Source organism: Paroedura picta, chromosome 1 (assembly GCF_049243985.1).
Source record: "Paroedura picta isolate Pp20150507F chromosome 1, Ppicta_v3.0, whole genome shotgun sequence".
Classification (NCBI taxonomy): Eukaryota; Metazoa; Chordata; class Lepidosauria; order Squamata; family Gekkonidae; genus Paroedura; species Paroedura picta.
In genome coordinates this window covers 157,053,671-157,073,608 of record NC_135369.1, presented here as the reverse complement: position 1 = coordinate 157,073,608, position 19,938 = coordinate 157,053,671, and the positions used below count along the sequence as shown (strand labels likewise).

Genomic DNA, 19,938 nt, shown 5'->3' with positions numbered 1-19,938 from the left:
AGAAGCTTCTGACATTTACAGTGATCAGCTTTTATGTGGAAGTTTCATTAAGTTGCATTCTCTTTACATTCATCCATTTTAAATATATCTGAATATATTGATTCATGTGGAACCCAGAAAAGATAATTCTGCAATGGTAAATCCTTACATTGTTGAGGGCTGATTAACAACCAGGAAATTCAAATGTGTATTATACTGATGAAACTTCCCAAATAATTTTGAATTCTATATTTTTTTAAATGCAAACTAATTTTGTAAAGAAAATCTGTATCATTTAATGAATGCTTTTAAAAAATAGTGACATATCAATAGCATTATTTCAGATTTAAAAACTTTGAATCTAATTATATTTAAATATATTGGCTTGGATAATAGCTCAAAATTTCTACAAAATGAAGGATTTCTTTTCTGCTTCATCTCAGAATCACCAAAATACTAGTCCTGAGGGACAGGGATCCCAGTAATAAGTTGGGGGCAGGATGGAGATCTACAGTAATGGGGTGAAATTCAAGAAAATGTATGTTCATATGTCCGTGTGTATGTATGTTCATATATATGTATGTGTTACATTTATATCCTGCCTTTCTGACCAATCATGGCCATCAGATTGCTTTCCCCCTCTACCTGTATAATGTTGAGATCCAAGCCATATTATTTAAAACTGTGAAGCCAAAGTAAAGCATGAAAGCTCCACACCTGACCATTAAGAGATGGTGTATCTTTACAGTATTTTAAACATTATTTAAAATACCTCTTTTTTAAAAACATAGGCATAACTGTGATGCTTAGGAAATCCAGCTTTCTGATGCTGTTGTTGTGAACCAGTCGATAAGAACTAAAGTTCTATTTGATACCACTTCCTTGTTTGTGTTTGGAACATACTTCTCAGGAGACATGAAACGTATTTTATTTCTTCCTTGTGAATTACTAGGATCGTGTTTGAAATAAGAGGTCTGATTTTGGGTCATGCACTAATTTTTAACACTGTTTTTGTTGTAAATTATAGGTTACAAAGTGAAGATTAAATAGGTTGATGACAAAATTAAACTGAAACCCATGCAAATAGATTGAGTACGAATTATAGAAGATGACAAACATTCAATATTTTTCTTTTCCTCTCATACAGAGAAGAGCTGTTTTTTGTACACCACTTTTTACTAGCCGAAGGAGTTTCAAAGCAGTTTACAATTACTTACCCTTCCTTTCTCCACATCAGACACCTTGTGAGGTGGGTGAGGTTGAAAGAGCTCTGAGAACCATGACTGGCCCAAAGTTACCCAGCGGACTGCATGTGGAAGTGGGCAATCAAACCCAGTTTCCAGATTAGAGGCCACTGTTCTTAACCACTACACCAAGTTGAGCATCAGGAAATGGCTGTTCAAAACAAAACAAAAAATGGAAATATGCATTTATTTCATTTATACTTCACTTTCTTCAATGGGGACCCAAAGAAATGTATGTCATTATCTCCATTTCCAGTTTACTGTTACCACAGCCCTGTGAGAGGCTGAGAGAAAGTGATTGCCCAAAGTCACTCAGCAAACTTACCTGGCAGAGTGAGAATTCCAACCTGGACTCAGAGTTCAACACTCTAACCCAGCCTTTTTCAACTTTTTTACTGTTGAGAAACTCCTGAAACATTTTTCAGGCTTCAAGAAACCACCAGAAGCTGTGCAATTCTGCAGAATATTATTGGGAAACATAGCTGTGTACATACCCACCCAGGGCATGCCCCTTCTCACCCCCTCCAGGCCCATTATTGGCCATTTGGGAAGGAAGTGGGTCAACATGACAATATATGGTTATATCACAATAAATGTATAACAAATTTTAAAAAGATACAAAAAATTAACTTGGCCCAGAAACCTAGTCGAGAAAGCCTGCTCTAACCATTTCACCATACTGGCTTTCTGAATACAGAGGGAGGATTAGTAAAAACTGCCACCCTTTTTGGGGTGACAAAGGTTCCTTTTAATATTCATATTCAGCCTATAGCTTCCCACATACTGCACTGGCAAGTTTAAGCAACTATATCAAAAGTGAAGGTCAGATAGTTGCAATCTAAGCATTTGATTGATCAGAATGAAATGGGCAATTTCTATTTGCCAGTTGAGTCCAGCTGGTAATTATGCAAATAGATGTGAAAAGAGAAAAGTAACTGGTAATGTAACTTATACAGGCTATAAAATTACTCTCAGAGAAGAAGAGAACATGTTCCTTTCCCTAATGGACTGAAAAGTATCCATTATTCTCTGAACAGACTATTGAACTAATTTCTGTCTGTTCTTATTGAATCCAGTGTGCAAACATGGCTGCTCCATTTTCTTCACCTTGTGTGAAATACTTTGCACAGCCTTTGCAGTGGTGTTGCATTAACCAACATAGCTGAATTGAACAGAACTTGTGGATATGTTTTATATTAAAACTGACTTTGGGGGGGGGGTGAATTCAAACTAAAGAAAACAGTGCCTTTGAAACTACTCATTTTGTATTCTACCTCAAGTCTGGATCCAATGGATTGTGAAAGAAAAAGTCCAGATACGGAGGGGCATGAACCAGTTAATAAATTAATGATCATATTAATTTTCGCTGTTTTGAAGGTAATGGCAGGCCAGCTGGCACAAACCTTCCACAAATTTTCAAGCAGTTTGTGAATGTTCCGGACCGTTCATGAATGGATACATTTCTAGGGAGACTGACTCCAAACAAAACATTTACCAAACATTTTCTCCTTTGCAGGGCATTCCTTTAGAGCTCCCCTCCCATTCTCTTACACAGAATGTGCAAAATACTCCCTCCTTGGATTTGTGCACTGAAATTAATCCTTTGAAGCTTGCAGTGCCACAATGGCACTGTGTTCTGCTGGGCATTCTGCACACTGAAATGATTCTGCTGGACTTGTAACTTCCTCCCCCTGCTTGGATCATTATTCTATGTCAGACATTGGTCTTGTTTAGCAGGCATTGCCATCATGGCACTGGACGCTGCTAGTTATTAGTACACTACGCTAGTTCCACTGGGCTTGCACCCTTCTAACTTTGAGTGTGATTCTGTGCTAGACATCAGTCCTGTTACCTGCCAGGGTATAGTCTGCATGGGTCTTTTTACCCACTCCCAGTCAGAATAAATCCCTGTTGTCTACACCAAATTCGATTTCCATTTTTATTTTGGGTGCTTTAAATTTTCCCTCTGCAACATGCATAATTGATCTGCGGTGACCCTACCTTTCCCCCGCGATATCCCGAAGTGGATATTTATTTATTACATTTATATTTATATAACCCTCGATATTTGAAAAACCAGCATCAGTAAGTATGCAGATTTTTGCTTTTTGTGAATTAACTCCTTTCTCTGTGCCTTGTAGCAAAGCAGTCTTTCCTGACTGGCCAGGGCATCATTTCAAAGACTTCATGGTTCCTAGTTGCAAGGCTTATCTTAAAGTGACTTAAAGCACTCCAGAAGCCCTAACTTCTCTCAGCAGAGATTTGCCTCTTGGATTCATTCCCCAATCCTTTGCTTTCTCCAATCCTCTCCTGCTCCCCTTCAAGAAAAGAAAGACTCCTGCTGTGCTTCGCTCCCCTCCCCGCTCTGAGCTTTCCCAATCAAGTGCAGAACACTTTCTGTTTCAATGGGGGGGGGGGTGGAATAGAGGAAGGCCCAAGTTCAAATCAATCTGAATTCAGCAGGATCTACAACAGAAAAAACAAATTAAGTGCAGAATCAGCCCTGAATAGCTCAGGTAAGCCAAATCCAATCAGATTTCAGAAGCTAGGCCAGGTTGGGCCTGACTAGCACTTGAAAGGGCAACCTCCAAGAAACACTAGGGAAATGACATGAGAGCAGGCGATGGCAAACCACCTTCAAATATCTCTTGCCTGGCTGCCAGACAGTCTTAGGATTTCCCGGCTATATAACATACATGCCACACAATGAATAAATAATAATCAGACCTGCTGAGCTGGTATTGCAACCCTGGCACAGGATACTGCTTGCACTGGTTCTTCTGGGCTTATAGCCACCCCTTCCTTGGAGTGTGATTTTTGTGCTACACATCAGTCGAGTTGAGATGACATTGTCCCCTTGACACTGGATGGGCTGGGCACGCTTTGATTACACTGGCTCTGCTGGGCTTGCAAAAATACCCCCCTTCCAATTCTATTAGTTTGACCTAAGTTCTGTTGGTTTTGCTGTGCCATGGTGGCACTGGTTTTATAAGCAAAGTGTACTGGTTCTGCTGTGTTACAAAAATATCCCCACCTTCATTTTCTACTATAGAGATTCTTGGGGAATTTGATTTTGTTCTGTTGGACCTCTATTGGCCTTGTATTTTTAACTTAAAAAAAAACTCCTCATTGGAAAAATGGGGGTGGTGCATCGTCTTTTGGGGCCAGAACTCTAACCCTAGAAATGCAATCATCACTAGACTTGGAGGTAAGTTACAGGAGAGTCAGCCAGAGATCCTATGAGTTTGAAGTCTCTAGCACACCAGAGGGCCATTTCACTGCATCACAAGGTGCAAGCATGACTATGTGTTGGTCACACTGGGTCTGCATCCTCTGATCTGTTTCCGAGTTGTCTTCATGGGCAGCCCCACATAGAGTGCATTGCAGTAATCCATTTGTAAGGTTGCTGAAGAATGAATCAACATGGGCAGATCAGCTAAGTCTAAGTAATGAGAAAGCTGGACAGTACCTTCCTTCTTTGCTAAGAGCAAAGCAGGGTCCATATGTTTACAGGACTTGCATGTTCAATGAATCGATACATAAATGCCATTATTCATTCCTTTTGCATGTTTTAGCCGATTTCTCATGGCATGGAATCACTGATTGGTTCAAAATTGAGAAAGGAGATTGGCAAGGCTGTATACTGGCGCCTTGCCTATTTAACTTGTATGTAGAGCACATCATGAGAAAGGCGGGGTTAGAGGAGTCACAAATTGGGATCAAGATTGCAGGGAGAAATATCAACAACCTCAGATATTTATTGTATATATTAGCAAGAAAGCCCATTGCAACCAGGAATACAATGAGCACTAGGACCCAGGGGACCCCGGTAGGTGCAAATCTCTCTCTGTGTCTCTTTCTCTCCCTCTTGCTGCTCTCTCAGTGTGTCTTGCAGCAGGAGGCATAGCAGGTAATCAGGGCTGATTTTTGGAGGGAAGTAGGGCTGGTGTGCAGTTTGGGGCAGCTCTGTCTCTGTCTCTCTTCCCTCCATCGCAGCAGGGGCAGCTTTCTCTGTGGCAGCAGGAACCATAGCAGGTAATTAGGGCTTGTTCTTAGGAGGGAAGCAGGGCTGGTCAGCAGCTTGGGGCAGCTTTCTCTGTGTCTCTCTCTGCCTCCCTTGCAGCAGGAGCGATAAGAGGGAAAGAGGGCTCGTGTTCGGTCTGGCAGCGCTCTGTGTGTCTCTGTCTCTGGGGAATCTGAGAGGAACGTGGCTAGCGTCCAGGGAGGGATTCTGCTGAATGGGACACATTAAAGAACACAGATGTGGTAAATTTATTATATACTTTTATAATACAACTATCCATTTGTATAGGTTGGATGAATTACATGAGGGGTAATTCCTTCTGCTCAGTTATGTTTATTAGTTAAAATTGTAGGCTACATGAGATCCTGGAACTAATGGCTTCTATCCCTGTGTCTTCTTGCTATTAAATGGATGTTGATTGTTGTGTGAACCTACAGTAAGAGCAGGAACCTGAGTATCCTATTGCTGATTTGCAAGCTAAAAAAAACAAGCTAAAGGAACCTTAGTATAGTATTGCTGACTTGAAAGCTAAGGAAAACATCACACTAAGCAGGAAGTATGGGGCCTCTTTCAAATTGACCTGGAAAAGGGCCTTTTTTCCACCTGCTCCACAGTGTCCTAACAAGTAGTGATATTCTTTAACTAGGCTAGGCTTTTGACTGCTTAGACCGTAACTCATTTTGGCAGGAACAGTGCAAGCTGATACAATAGCGGTAGGCAACCTGCGGCTCAAGAGCCAAGAACAATACTTCAGATCATTTTGCTTGGCACTCATAGCTAGACCTCCATCCAAAGCACTGTCAGCACTGCTAGGTCCAGTTGTGCAGGAGAAAGCAACAGGCATGGCTCAAGACCATTCCCCCACCACCAAAAAAATTGCACAGACACTAGCTGTGTTCAAAGCAAATCACTGACATTCTGGCAGTGCCTCTTGCGCTTGGTGAAGTACTATGCATACCAAATATTATTACATATCATCCAGTGCAGCCAGCTGGGTGACCTTGGGCTTGCCACAGCACTGATAAAGCTGTTCTGACAGAGCAGTAATATCAGGGCTCTCTCAGCCCCACCTACCTCACAGGGTGTCTGTTGTGGAGAGAGGAAAGGGAAGGTGACTGTAAGCTGCTTTGAGACTCTTTCTGGCAGAGAACAATGGCATATAAGAACCAACTTTTCTTCTTATAGATGGGTAAAGGAGGGAACACCCTTTCGGAGGTTAGGTTTAATCATTTTTGGGATTTTTTTATGTGCAGGTGAAGATAAAGCTAGCAGTAATCCAGTTAAATTTGAAATCAGGTGTTCAGAATGCTTGTAGTCATGTTATCGCAACATGTACTAAGTTATCTGTTAACAGTAATTCAGCCATTGGTGTCTCAGGTTCTTATTTGGGGGTTGTCTTCTTTTGGGGTACTGATATAAAGTGCTTTCTCCACTGTCTTACATATCATGTCCTAAGTGATGAACCGAACTTAATACACAGCAATGGTACAAAATAAATATACATCTCTGTCTAAAAATAGATAAGACATTCTTCTTTCACCAAAATGCTTCCTTAGAAGATTGGAAATAATATAATGTAAAAATATAGTGTCTGAAGATCATACAGCTTCAGATAATAAATTTAAGATTATGGTTAAATATTCCCTTTGGACGCCAAGTATATGTTCCCTGTTTGTTTCATTTCCTCTTAAAATCTAAAACCTAAATATAAATGAATTTAATGAATTTAAATAAGGGTTTTAAAATTTATTTGCGTGTACTGTGCACAGGTGTTTCACAGATCTTAAATACTAGATCTGTTTGCCTCTGTCTAATACTAATTTATTAACACAAGCTCACAATTACCATTTTATAGTAAAAAAAATCCAGGGCAGGAACTATAAAAACAGAACAAAAGAATTGCATATTAAGAACAGTCATCTTCAGGTAGCACAAGCCACATTTTCCTTCTGAATTTCTAACCAGTCAATAGGTTAAGCCCCATATTTCTCACCTTTGCTGAGTACGGCAGACGTCAGCTCAGAAAAAGGAAAGCTTAAGTTGCTCTTCTGGTGAGGGGAAAAGTCTGTTTTCAGGCAGGTTGCTAAATGTTGGGAGTTTGCATATAGAGCACATCAAAAGATAATTAGCAGATAAAGATGCTAATTATTACACAAAATGAATTTCAATGTTTTTCTATTGCATCTTAAGGTTTCTATTTTAATAATGGCTTATGTGAATCAGTTCTGGCAGAGTGCTGTATTAAATAAAATTCATTCCTCAATACATTCCATATTTCAGAACAAAATATTTACTTGGAGGTAAATTCTGTTAATGTGAATACTAGTTGCTTCCAAGCAAGAACAATTTCAGTCATGGTGATACTTTAACTTTTCAAGACAGTTGCTTGAACAGTGCTTGGACTCCCCACTCATTTGCCAGTCCTGAGGAAGGAGCCATTTTTTGTTTAGCTGTTCATAAGTCACTCAAACCTGTTGGGTCAGTTACTTTCTGCATATAATACTGTACAGCAGAGGTCCCCAACCCCCGGTTTGTAGACTGGTACTGGTCCGTAGCTCAGTTGGTACCAGGCCGCGGCTCCTCCTCGTTCTCCTCCCCAGCTGCTGCCTCAGGAGCTGCCCTGCCACCCTTCTGCCGGCTCACCTTTGGTGCTGTCTAGCGGCTGCCATGGCTGGGGCTCCCCCTCGGTGTGGCACTGCGCAGCTGCTGCTGTCAGTGCCCCCCAGCGGGCACCGGCAGGAAAGCAAGAGGAGCAGGGGCTCAGGCAGCGACGACGTTCCTCTGCAAAAGACTACCCCCCCCCCCGAGCCTCAGTAAAATTGTCAAGCGTTGACCGGTCCCCAGTGATAAAAAGTTGGGCACCACTGAACAGTGCAATCAGCAGCATTTCACACATGCACATTCTCTCAGTGGGACTCCTAATTTCTGCTAATTGTTGCTGCAGCTACCTGTCATTGAAATAGAGTAATACTTTCCCTCTATACCAGGAAGATATAAAATAACAAACCTGTGTAATGGTTAGAGTGCTGGTCTAGGGTTTGTGAGATCTGGGTTCCAAACCCCACTCTGTCACAAAAGCTTGATGGGTGACTTTGTGCTGGCCACTTTTGCTCGTATCAACCTACCTCAAAGGGCAACCTCCCCACCCCCCAGCACCTCAGTGACAACTCTCAGGTTGCTGAGAAAAATGTGATCATTCTTATATGTATTTTTTATATAGTATAGAATACAGTAAAGAGTCCCCTAGACCTTATGTGCCCTGGCCTCAACCGAAGACCTGGTGGAAGAGCTCTATCTTACAGGCTCTGTGGGACTGTGAAAGCTCATACAGGGCCCTCAGATCTTCCAGGAGCTCATTCCACCATGCCAGGGCCAGGGCCAAGAAGGCTCTGGTCCTGGTTGAGGCCAGGCAAATTTCCCATGAGCCAGGAATCACCAACAAATTTTTATCTGCAATAAGTGGTCCCTCAAATATGTGGGTCCCACACTGCTGAGGGCCCTAAAGCTTAATATCAAAACACTGAACCTGATCTGGGCAGCAAACCGGCAACCAATGCAGCTGCCTAAGCACAGGTTGGATATGGGACCCTCAAGATGTTCTGTGAGGACTCTAGCAGCTGCATTTTGCACCAGCTGCAATTTCTGGATCAAGGACAAGGATAGGTCTGCAAGGACTGAGTTACAGAAGTCAATCCTGGAGGTGACCATCACATGGATCACCAGGTGTTCCAAGGACAGGTAGGGTGCTAGTAACTTTGCCTGGCAAATATGGAAAAACAGCAGCTGTGCTAGTCTTGTGACCTGAGCCTCCATAGCAAGGGAAACATCCAGGTCCATTACGCACGAGTTAAAAGTAGCAGAAGTCTTACAAATGGTAAACGCTACAAATTTGCACGACGTTGCACACAATCTGCAACACTCCTGCAACACTAGCACTAAAATCACTTCTTTGCAGTGATTTCCGGGGAATCGGGAAAAGTGGATTCACCCTCAGAAAATCGCTACACTCCTGCCAACAACCTGCAACACTTGCGAAAAAGACCTGTGCGTTCTCAATGTTGCGATTGCAACAAAGTCCCTCCCCCTGGCTCTCTCCTCTGAACTTCCGGCGAAGCGATTGCCATTTTTTTTCCTCGGAGCGAGTGGGGAAAGCAACGAACCAGCGAGGCTTCTCCGGCTACAGTCCCTCCACAGAAGTGCTTTAAAGCTCCCCTAAGTCCACAAGTACAACACAGCCCCCTGTTTGCCAGTTCGCTTTAATTTCGGCTGAAAATCACGCCGTGCGGGGGAGGTTTACTCGGGGGAGCGTGGTAATGATGACTCGCCAGCTCACATGCCAGCTAGATGGGGTCTCTACGTTAGGAAGAATCAAGGCATATTAGTTGAAACGTGTGTGTTGTGTTTTTTTTTAAAACCTGTGCTTAAAGGGAAAGGGGCTTTTTGGGAGCATGATAACAACTGCCCATTGGCTGTTCATTTGATTGACGGCCAGGGGCGGGAAAAAGCACAGAAAAAAAATCGCTTCCTGTCTAGCGATTCCTGTGAGACCGGAAACCCGTGGGGAACGAATCAAACGCTACTGGATTCCACTACAAATGCAGGTATGCGGAACGCCAAGAACGTTATTGCTTTGTGTAAGCAATTGGCTACATTGGTCCTTGTGCAGAATGGGCCCCAGGATCACTCCCACAGTCCTGGCACTAGGTGAGATGTTCAGTTGGACCCTGGTCAGCTAAGGGAATCATGCTTCATTGCACTACTCCTTCCTTCCCAGCCACAGGACCTCCAACTTGAAGGGGTTGAGTTTCAGGCAACTCTGCCTGAGCTATCCAGCGGTGATTTCCAAACAACTGGCAAATGTATTGGGGGGGGGGGGAGAATCTGGGCGGCTGCCCATGAGGAGATAGAGCTGGGTGTCATCAGCATATTGATGACAACCCAGTCCGAAATTACAGATCAGCTGGGCCAGACAGTAGATAAAGATGTTAAAAAGTGTAGGAGAGAAAACTGGCCCAAGGAAGTGCACATGGGAGTTGAAAGGGACATGACATCTCTTCCCCCACTGCAACCCTCTGCTTCTGATTCCATAGGAAGGAAAGCAGCTACTAAAGGGCTGTCCCACATACCCCAGTCCTGGTGAGGTGGTGGGCCAAGAGCTCGTGGTTGACTAAATCAAATTTGGCTGACAGATCTAACATAATGAGAATGGCCGAACTGCCGGAGATCATCCACCAAGGCGACCAGCACCATCTCCACCCGGTGGCCAGGATGGAAGCCAGACTGGTATAGGTCAAGGGCCAACATTTCCTCCAAGAAAGCTAGGAGCTGATCTGCAGCAGCCTTCTCAACCACCATGTCCAGAAATGCAAGATGTGAGACTAGGTAGTAGCTGGTTGGGTCCTGTGGATCAAGCAATAGTTTCTTGAGCAGGGGACAAAACACTGCCCCCTTCAGCGCCTCAAGGAACTCCCCAGTAGACAGGGAGAGATTGATAATGTCCCTAGACTCATATTCTCCTTCCTTCATGTATGCCACTTCTACGTTTGGGTTCCTCATTTTCTCAACATTGTGGTATTATACCCAACTTGGGAAATTATCGTTTCTACAAATCACAGTTTTCATTCAAATCAGAACTGAAAACATATTTTAAACCATGGGTTTGGGTTCTGATTCTATGCCAACTATAACTTCCACAACAATTGTTCCTTGTTTGGATGTAAAAGAAAACCATGGCTTGATTGGTGTAGTGGTTAGGAGTGCAGACTTCTAATCTGGCGACCTTGGGTTCGCCACAGCACTGATAAAACTGTTCTGACTGGGCAGTGATATCAGCGCTCTCTCAGTCTCACTCACTTCACAGGGTGTCTGTTGTGGGGAGAGGAAAGGGAAGGAGACTGTAAGCCTCTTTGAGACTCCTTTGAGTAGAGAAAAGCAGCATGTAAGAACCAACTCTTCTTATGAACCAAATCTGGAAAGCAGTATATAGCATATGAGGAGACGGGAGAAGACAAAGAAAACCAGGGGAGGGGAAACCTGAAATTAGATATGTGAAGTACTTTTGAATAATCAAGACAAATATATGCATACCAAATATTATTACATGTCATCCAGTGCAATGAAACACAGCTTATTTTTAATAAGCAGTGTTACTACCTTTCCCACACTTTATCCTGTTAGGATTCTTCTACCTTTAACAGGGAGAACTCCAAATGTGAAGCATGTCTCCAGCAGTGTTACGGGGAGGATATTTTCTTTTTTCCAAAGTTAACTTTTTAGATATAGCCATTGATTCCTCTAATTTTTTGTTTTTCTCTTGGATTTCACTTTGCAGAGAAATCAATGTACTCTTTTGCAACTTCAACCCCTACATTTCTTTTATGCTGCACAGAGTTAGATTTGAGTCCAGTAGCACCTTAGAGACCAACAAGAGTTTCAGGGTATAAGCTTTCAACAGTCAAAGCTCCTTTCATCGACAAACGGAACATTGAGGCTCATTCTGCACATGCTGGATAATGCACTTTAAATGAACTTTAGAAATAGATCGTCCTGTTTTGCACAGGAAAATTCAGCTGCAGAAGCATATTGAAAGTGCATGATCCAACATGTGTGGAATGAGCCTGACTCTTGAAAGCTTATACCCTGAAACTCTTGTTAGCTTCTAAAGAGCTATTGGACCGAAATCTCGACTGCAGACCAACAAGGCTACCCTCTAAAACATGGCAGGGTGATGACAGAAGAAGGTTTGGGAAAACGCCTCCTTGCCCTTGAGCATTAACAGAGCAAAAATCTGATAATCTGCAAAACTTTCTTTCCTGCCCCTCCTGTCTTCAAGTTTACCTTTGAAACATAATGATTAGAAAGAATCTATTAGGAAGAGAAAAAAGATAGTTGGATTTCAGGGAGAAACTGGGCACAGAGAAATTTAGAGACTTTCTTAACAGCACTGGTCTGCGGCTTGGAAATGCAATGATACCCTTTTCCTATGTAATTTCTGCCAGCCATACATATTTTAAAGGCACAAGATGCATTCCAGAAAAAGGTGGCATCTATAGTCCATTACATATCACATGATTTTAGCTTGTGAAGGCTATCCATGATCAGGAAAGTTGAAAAAATATCATTCTCAGTTTTGGGGAGGAGGTAATACACAGTACAATACATGACTGCAACAGGGAACCATCAGAGAGGGGAAGCTCCTACTTCAGCCATGATGACTGACCATCCTTAGCCTGATGGTTTCCCCATTTATGCAAGAGGAATAGAAATTCCAGGTCTTTAAGCTTATTAGCAGAAGCATTCACAGAAAGGATCACAGCCTAGAGTCCAAAGGAAAGAACATTTCCAATTCATTTTATATTTTAGACGAACACCATTAATTAAGGCAGAATGTGAGTATGATCTGGCACCCTTGATGAGGATGAAAAAGAGAATTCAATTTCAAAGAGCGTGCTTCCTCTACAAAATGTAGAGCTCTAACAATTTGCAGAAGTCTTTCCACTGTGAACAACTTTGCTATAATCCTGCCCCGGTTACATCTCCTTATGTCTGATATACATAGCACCTGATATGCCTGATATACAAATCACAGCTGATTTATGATTACCCCTTGGGGTTTTCATGGCAAATTAAGAAAGGTTATTTGCCATTGCCTGCCTGTACAGTGACCATGGACTTCCTTCCTCATCTCCCATTCAAACACTAATCAGGGCCAATGCTGCTTAGCTTCTGAAATCGGACAAGGCCCAGGCTATTCTGATCAGGGATGGTAATACAAGGGTAGCTACCTGAGACTAAACCCTTCCACATGGGGTAGACTACCCCATTGCAATCTATTTGCATGGAGAAAGCTCCGTGTGGTCACAATAATTTCAGACATATAAATGCAACAATGGTGGTTCTTTTGGTGTACCCGGGGTGGTTATTTTTCATCAAAGTCAGATCACTGACGCTGTTAAATCACCCCTTTTAAAAACTTGTGTGTGATTTTTTTGCATACCATAGTAGAGCGAAGTAAAGGATTCTGCATTTGAGAGAGCTTTCCTCAAGTAGGAGAATACTTCATCCACTGTTCTCGGAGCTCATTGGTAGGCTGTGGTCAGCAGCAATGTCATCTGACTGACAATGGTGCTGGCAGAGCTTCATGGGAATCGTAGTTCCATGGCTTTCCATTCAGTGTAAGACAACTCAGGGGAGGAGACAGAAAACACAGTAACGTTTATGCATGCCATAAAGAAAGTCTCTGGAACCGGCTTACAGGAAAGAATCGTAGCAAAGTAAGTTTACAATACTATGAGGAAACAACACAGAAAATGCCATGAGGGATGAGTGCCATGCATAATCAAAAATACTCCGATGGCTTTTCCATGGTGAAACCACTGCCACATGGAGAATCAAAAAAGGAATTGTCTTTTTTGCAGACTTTCTGAGAGTTTTCCTGTTGTGCGTAACCAACCCTGAATTTATTTGAAATGGTTTCATACAACTTGCTTGAGGCTGGCAATTTTCCTTATGCCGTTTATTTTCAAGTGGTCTCTCACATGAAGCATATAATGTAGCTTATGAGGCTTGTATAAATCAGGCCTGTCCACTGATTTTTATCTGGAGCTATGTGTAACCTGCACACAAGCTTGCAGCATAAGTTATTTCAGGTATCTCCCAGATTCAATGAAGGATTAAGTCAATATCTCTCCAGTCTAATGCACAAATGGGCACTGCCATTACAAGGCACTTTGGTGATACGTATATAAGCCCCATGTGTAGGCACTGACTCATACAATCAATGCCTCTCCGCAATCTGTTAGGTTATGGCACACTGGTTGCCCTCAAATCATACAAGACAATAACTATCTGAACTGGGTCTATATTTTTCAATTGTTGGCAAGGCAAATACTTTTACAGTAAATATTTTATTTATGAAATATATTTAAAATGCTTCCAGTTAAGTGTAACAACATATAAAAACGGTACCTTCTTGTCCTCCTCATGTTCTATCAAACCGCTTGGACCAATTGTCCAGAATCTTTGAAAGAACAATCATTACATTTCTATCTGAAACAGCTCTGCTTGATTAATAAAATAGTAAATGTGAACAATTTTCAGACAGGAACAGTTTTATTGCTGATTTTTATAGCCTGCAAAATACCTGGGGATTTTGCTATTTAGTGATACGCCATGTTAAAAATGAATGGCAAATAAAAGGAAATGTATGGTGTAGTAACACATACTGTTCCTATTTTTGCCACAACCCCCCCCTCCCCTAAGAATGTGAACTTATTGTTCAATTTTCTTAAAGCCGGGGAGAGGAGGGGGGTCACAAACATCCACTGCATATACATTACCCATTTTTTATTTTTTGTAATTTATGGATTTTTATTCAAAGAGAGCTACTGTTCGATAGGAAATAAACAGCAGAAATTTTAAGAGGATTAATAATATTCTGGGCTTCCAAGTCACTATCATTTGAATAAGAAAGCTTTTAAAATGTAAAAGTACACTAATTTGAAAACAGTTTTTATTCTAATCAGTGAGACTCAGGGCCAAAATGCATCTTACATCTGAGATGAGTCAGGTCACAGGTGCCCACTCAATTCTTAGTCACATGCTCATGTGCAAACTAACCTTTGAAAATATCTCTCGTTCCACATGTCTCCAAACAGTGCAAGCAGAAAGTAGAGGCTTCAGGTCTCTCTTCACGTTTGCTAGTAGAAACAGCCAGGGGAAACCTGTTCTCTGTCTTCTTATACCCCCCAGGATGGTCAAGCAGAGCTCAAGAAAGAGGCAAACGAGCCCTGCCCAGCTTTTTCTACTGGTGAAAATGGCTCAGGAGAAAGTGTTGTAATTGCAATCAGTTGTTTAAACAGATAAGCTGCACCTGTGTCCTCACTAATGGCCCTGGGTTTGCAGCCATGAGCAGTGGGAAAACCCCAGCACATGACTTGAGAGCTTCCTTTGTTTGAATGGGCCACCACCCACTTCTTGCTTCTTCAGGAGGGAGAAGCCATGTGCTTTGCTGCAGCAAGTGAGTAGCCACCACATTTAGCTCTCAGCTCTCTATCTGCTGCTAGGTGGGGATATCGTCTGCTGCAGCCTAGCCATAGAGGCTTGCAATGTGCTACTCTTAGTAGCTACTCTTTAAATTTTGTACTCTGTTAATATATTTGTTAATATGATATCTTTGTTAATAATTTTTCTCAGTAAGATTTCTCTCTTTTAAACCTCAAAGCACTGTGAGTCTGGATCTATGCCTTTTCCACAAAGGTAACTAATAATTGCATACTTTCAATATGCTATGTTACTTTGCAGCTCTATTTTCTGGAGGGACTCAGGGCAAAGCCAAATCCAAAAGTCCCAACAGTAAGCTAAGCCTGGACTTCCTCCTTCCCCCAGCAACATCTAGAACCACAGAAACATTTTAAAAAAAAGATTAATCCCCACTCTGCCATGGAAACTCACTGAATGACCTTGAGCCAGCCACTCACATACTCTCAGTGTAACCCATCTCACAGGATTGTTATAGAGGAGAACAATCTAAGATGCTAAAATAGGGAAATAGTGCCTTAACAATAGATATCCTTATCCATGGTTCCTCTATATATTTCTGAAACAGCCTGGGGTGGAACTTGTCCGACTGTCCAAGTTGGAATAGGGCCAATCAGGTTGCAGCCAGCAAAGCTGGTTGTACCCTGATTGGCCCTGCTCCTGCAGCTCCTGCCCTCTGGCCCTGGACTCTAGCCTCTTTACTCTCAGATGCGCCTCAGTGCCAGAAGCCAGCAGCAGGTAAGGGGAGAGGGCCCTGGGCAAAGGTGGAGGGCCTGCTAACGAAGGCTTGCTATGCTGGGCCTACTAATGAGGGCGTCTTGGCTTGCTAGGCTGGGCCTACTGACTGCTAAGGAGCTCTATTCCGGCCTTGCTAACGAGCTAGCCAGCCCCTGCCCACCCCACTTGATCCGGCTGCAAACTGTGGCCCAAAGCCACCTTAAGCTGCCTGGCCGGGGGCCACGGGAGGGGACCCTTTCAAGGCCTGTTCTTAGGAATGGGCTTCCAAGCTAGTGTTCTTATATTCCCGTCTTTTCTCATTTTTTCTCCTTCCTTGTTCTTCAGCAGGGAAAAAATGTTCTTTCTAACCTAGTATGTTAACATTTGGATGGATATTCAGCATTATTCATAATCATCCATTCTTTTGAGCACAAGGAGATGAAGTAATATGAAACAAATATATGTTTTTGTTCCATAGAAATGCTTTCTTGTCTATTATAATGGGTTGAATTAGATCCTGATTTAAAGGCTGGCCTTCGCAATGTAAATTCATAAAATTTACTGTAACCACTCAAGGATTAATTTATATATACTGACCATAAATGACCCTTACATTTTTAATGTTATTTTTAAATACTGCATTTAAATGCATGCCTTTGAATGGGCTTCTTTTCTAGGCACTGGCCCGTGTCATTTATCCAAATATTCTATAGATGGGAACTTTTCTCACATGCACAGAGCTGAATTGCCTTCCCCCTGTGTTCCTTTCTCTTGACTGCTTGTGAATTGCTGCCATGCCAGCTATATTCCAAGCTCTCTGCAGATATGATGCCAAGTTTGACAGAGAAAGAGATCATCAGGGAAATAAAATGTGTTTCTTTGTGAGTGCAAAGAGCCAGATCATGTTTTTACATCTGCACAGAATTGGCAATATTCTCTGAAAACTCAGCTTAACCCTTCGAATTTAGCCACTGCGTACTTTGTGTCAAAGCATGTCATGCAATAATACAGAAGGGGCGATGGGAAATCAGGTAGATGAGGAAGAGAGTGACTCAGAGATCTCCAGACAAGATAAGAGGCTAGTTTTCTCCAGACAACTAGCCAGAAGCAGAAAAGAGCCTCCCAGCCTTTCCTATGCCCTTGGGACATAGTAAAGCAACAAAAGCACAATTTAAATACATTTTTGCACAATAGGAGCTGTTCATCTGCTAAATATGAAGCCCTGTTTACAAGGACATCATTGATAAAAGATATAGTTTGATGATCAATTTAGGAAAGTATGAGTCTTATAAGACAGTGTAAGAATGCTTTGAATCTAAAGGCACATAAGGTATAAACTTGGGGATATGTCTAACCCAGTCTTTCTCATCTTTTTTACCCCTGAGAAGCCCCTGAAACATTCTTCAGGCTTTAAGAAGTGACACAACCGTACAGAATGTGGTTGGGAAGCATAGCTAGGTACAGACTCACCCAGGGCCCCTCCCCTTCACACCCTTGCAGGTCCATCATTGGCCATTTTGGGAGGAGGTGTGTGCATCAACATGAACATATATGGTCACTAGAGGCAAAGCCCATTGCACCCAGGGAAACAACAGGTGCTAGGATGCACATCTGCATTGTGGTTTTCCTGGGAACTGGCTACATGACAAAAGGGTTAATCATGGGACGAAGAAGGAAGGCAGAGACAGAACGCAGAGGGCGAATTGGGTCCATAGGGCTGGCGGGCTGCCTTTCCTCCTTCTCCTGCCCCCAGACCCCTGAGGTCCTGCCTCCAAACCTTAATGAACATTTCTAACCCAGGGTTCGCCAACATCAAGGTATGGTCTGGAAATCTCCTGGAATTGGAAGTCATCAGCAGACTATAGAGGTCAGCTCCACAGGGAAACATGGATTTTTTGGAGGGGGGACTCTGCAATGACAACTCATCTCCAGGTTCCTGAAGATCAAAGGGCTTCTTGGGAGGGGGAAATTCTGTGGCACTGTGCCCCAGAGAGGTTGTGGGATGCGAATCTCCATTTGGGAATTGCAGGTCATTTACAGGCCGCAGACATCAGTCCCTGTGGAGTAAAGGACTACTTGGGAGGTGGGACTCTCTGGCTTTGGATCCCATAGAGGTGCAGGGATGCCAGGCTCCAGGTGGGAAACAAAGAGAAATGCTGTGTGGCAGTAATTGCTAATAACAGTAAACATAAAATTATTCATAAACTTCTCACAGTTTCTTCCTTCAATAAATATTTTTACTGATAACAAAAGTTGCTTGACAAACTGAAAACCTTTCAGTCTGTATGTTCTTCAGTGCAGTTCAATATCAAAGTAAATTAAAAACAGTTGTATATTTCAAACAAAAATTAAAACATTGGTTAGCAAAGAACATACAGAGGGTTTCTCTATGTCTACTGCCTCTATGTCAGCTTTCTTACAATTGAGAACCCCCTGAAATATACTTCAGGCTTTGAGAAACCCCAGAAGTGGTATTTTCAGGTCCCAGCTGGAGGCTAGCATCCTCACCACTGGTCAGGGGTGCCAGCTTCCAGGTAGGACCTGGAGAATCCACAGAATGAAAGCTCCTCTCCAGAATGCAGAGATCAGTTCCCCTAGAGGAAAGGGCGCTTGAGTGGGGAGGTCTCTGTGGCATTGAAAACACTGGTTGGCAAAAAAAAAAAAATGAGTTTCTCAATTACTGCCAGATTTTCTCAACATTTTTATCATTGAGAAATCCCTGAAAGATTATCTTGGCTTCAAGAAACCTCAGAAGTGAAATCTCCAGTTCCCAGCAGGAGGCTAGCATCCCTGCCACTGTTCAGGGATGCCAGCCTGGAGTGGAACCTGGAAACACCCATAATGAAAGCTCCTCTCCAGACTGCAGAGATCAGATCCCATGGAGCAAAGGGCTGCTTGGGACAGGGACTATGTGGCATAAGCGTTTGCAACCACACGTACGCACACACACCCTACCTCTCCATGTAGGAAATACCTAAGAGTCTTTCCCCCTTGGATTGTTCTGAGAAGCCATTGACTAGAAGGTCCAAATTTAAAGGAAAATAATCCCATAATAGTCAATCACCAAGTCAAAAAAGTCTTACACCATCCTTTGCAACAACTTTTCCCTATGCCTACATCTCATTAAGGCAATAGCAATTTGTACAGCTTGGTGTAGTGGTTAAGAACAGCAGCTTCTAATATGATGAACTGGATTTGATTCCCTGCTCCTCCATGTGCTGGGTAACCTTGGGCAAGTCACTGTTAGAAACTGTTCTCACAGAACTGTTTCTCTCAGAGCTCTGTCAACTTCACCTACCTCACAGGGTGTCTGTGGTGGGGAGAGGAAGGGAAGGCTGTTATAAGCCACTTTGAGACTCCTTTGGGCAGTGAAAAGAAATAAAAACCAACTCTGCTACTGGGAAGTTAATGGGAAACAGTGTTAGCCCCTGCCACATTTTCCCATGGCCTCAAAGAGCTCTGTGTCTATCTAGTTTTTCCATCTTCCATGCCATTGATCTCAAATTTGCTTTGTTGTGATGGTCTTGGAAAGATTGTATCAAGACCAGGGTGGTATCCATATGGAAAGGGAAAGTCTACATCTTCCTAGTCCCACCCACATAAACATTATTTTCCCTGCTGCAATTGCCTCTGATGACTACCCCCAAAGCATACTTCCCTTCTCAGATTGCAAATTGCAAACCTCACATGACTTACTCATGAGTAAACATTTCCAGGACAGAGGCTTTTCCTGGGTACCTTGGGTCCTAGAGGGCCACCAGGTGGGCTGTTTCTGGACCTCCTGCAGCCCACCTCCTCCCGAAGGTGCACAGAGGCTGCCTCAGCTCCCCCACCCCCCATGTCTGCCAAGTCGAAAGAGGCCAGGGCAACTTACTGGCAGTAGTGCTGGCTCCGCCTCCACCCAGCCAATTTTTGAAACTCAAGGGAAGTTGGAAG

General features: G+C 42.8%; 2 long non-coding RNA genes across 5 annotated transcripts in view; both read right to left on the bottom strand.

Annotated features, from left to right (window-relative positions):
- The window catches only part of LOC143823425 (uncharacterized), a 37,675-nt gene extending 22,568 nt beyond the window's left edge, over positions 1-15,107 (bottom strand). Inside the window, exons 1-2 of one of the 2 annotated variants that reach the window (XR_013226477.1) lie at positions 14,866-15,107; positions 1,197-1,374 (exon numbers count right to left, since the gene is read on the bottom strand). This is a non-coding gene — a long non-coding RNA (uncharacterized LOC143823425). The remainder of the gene's footprint in view (positions 1-1,196; positions 1,375-14,865) is intronic. The other variant, XR_013226478.1, reaches the window with a different exon arrangement.
- Positions 1,385-14,850, bottom strand: LOC143823432 (uncharacterized). Of its 3 annotated transcripts, XR_013226481.1 has the most exons (4): positions 13,244-14,850; positions 7,891-8,038; positions 7,241-7,330; positions 1,385-5,454 (listed from the first exon to the last, which is right to left on the bottom strand). It is a non-coding gene; the product is annotated as an uncharacterized LOC143823432 (long non-coding RNA). The 3 variants fall into 3 exon arrangements; XR_013226480.1 differs by having other exon boundaries at positions 1,385-5,457; positions 7,241-8,038; XR_013226479.1 differs by having other exon boundaries at positions 7,241-8,038.
- Positions 15,108-19,938: the final 4,831 nt, after the last annotated feature.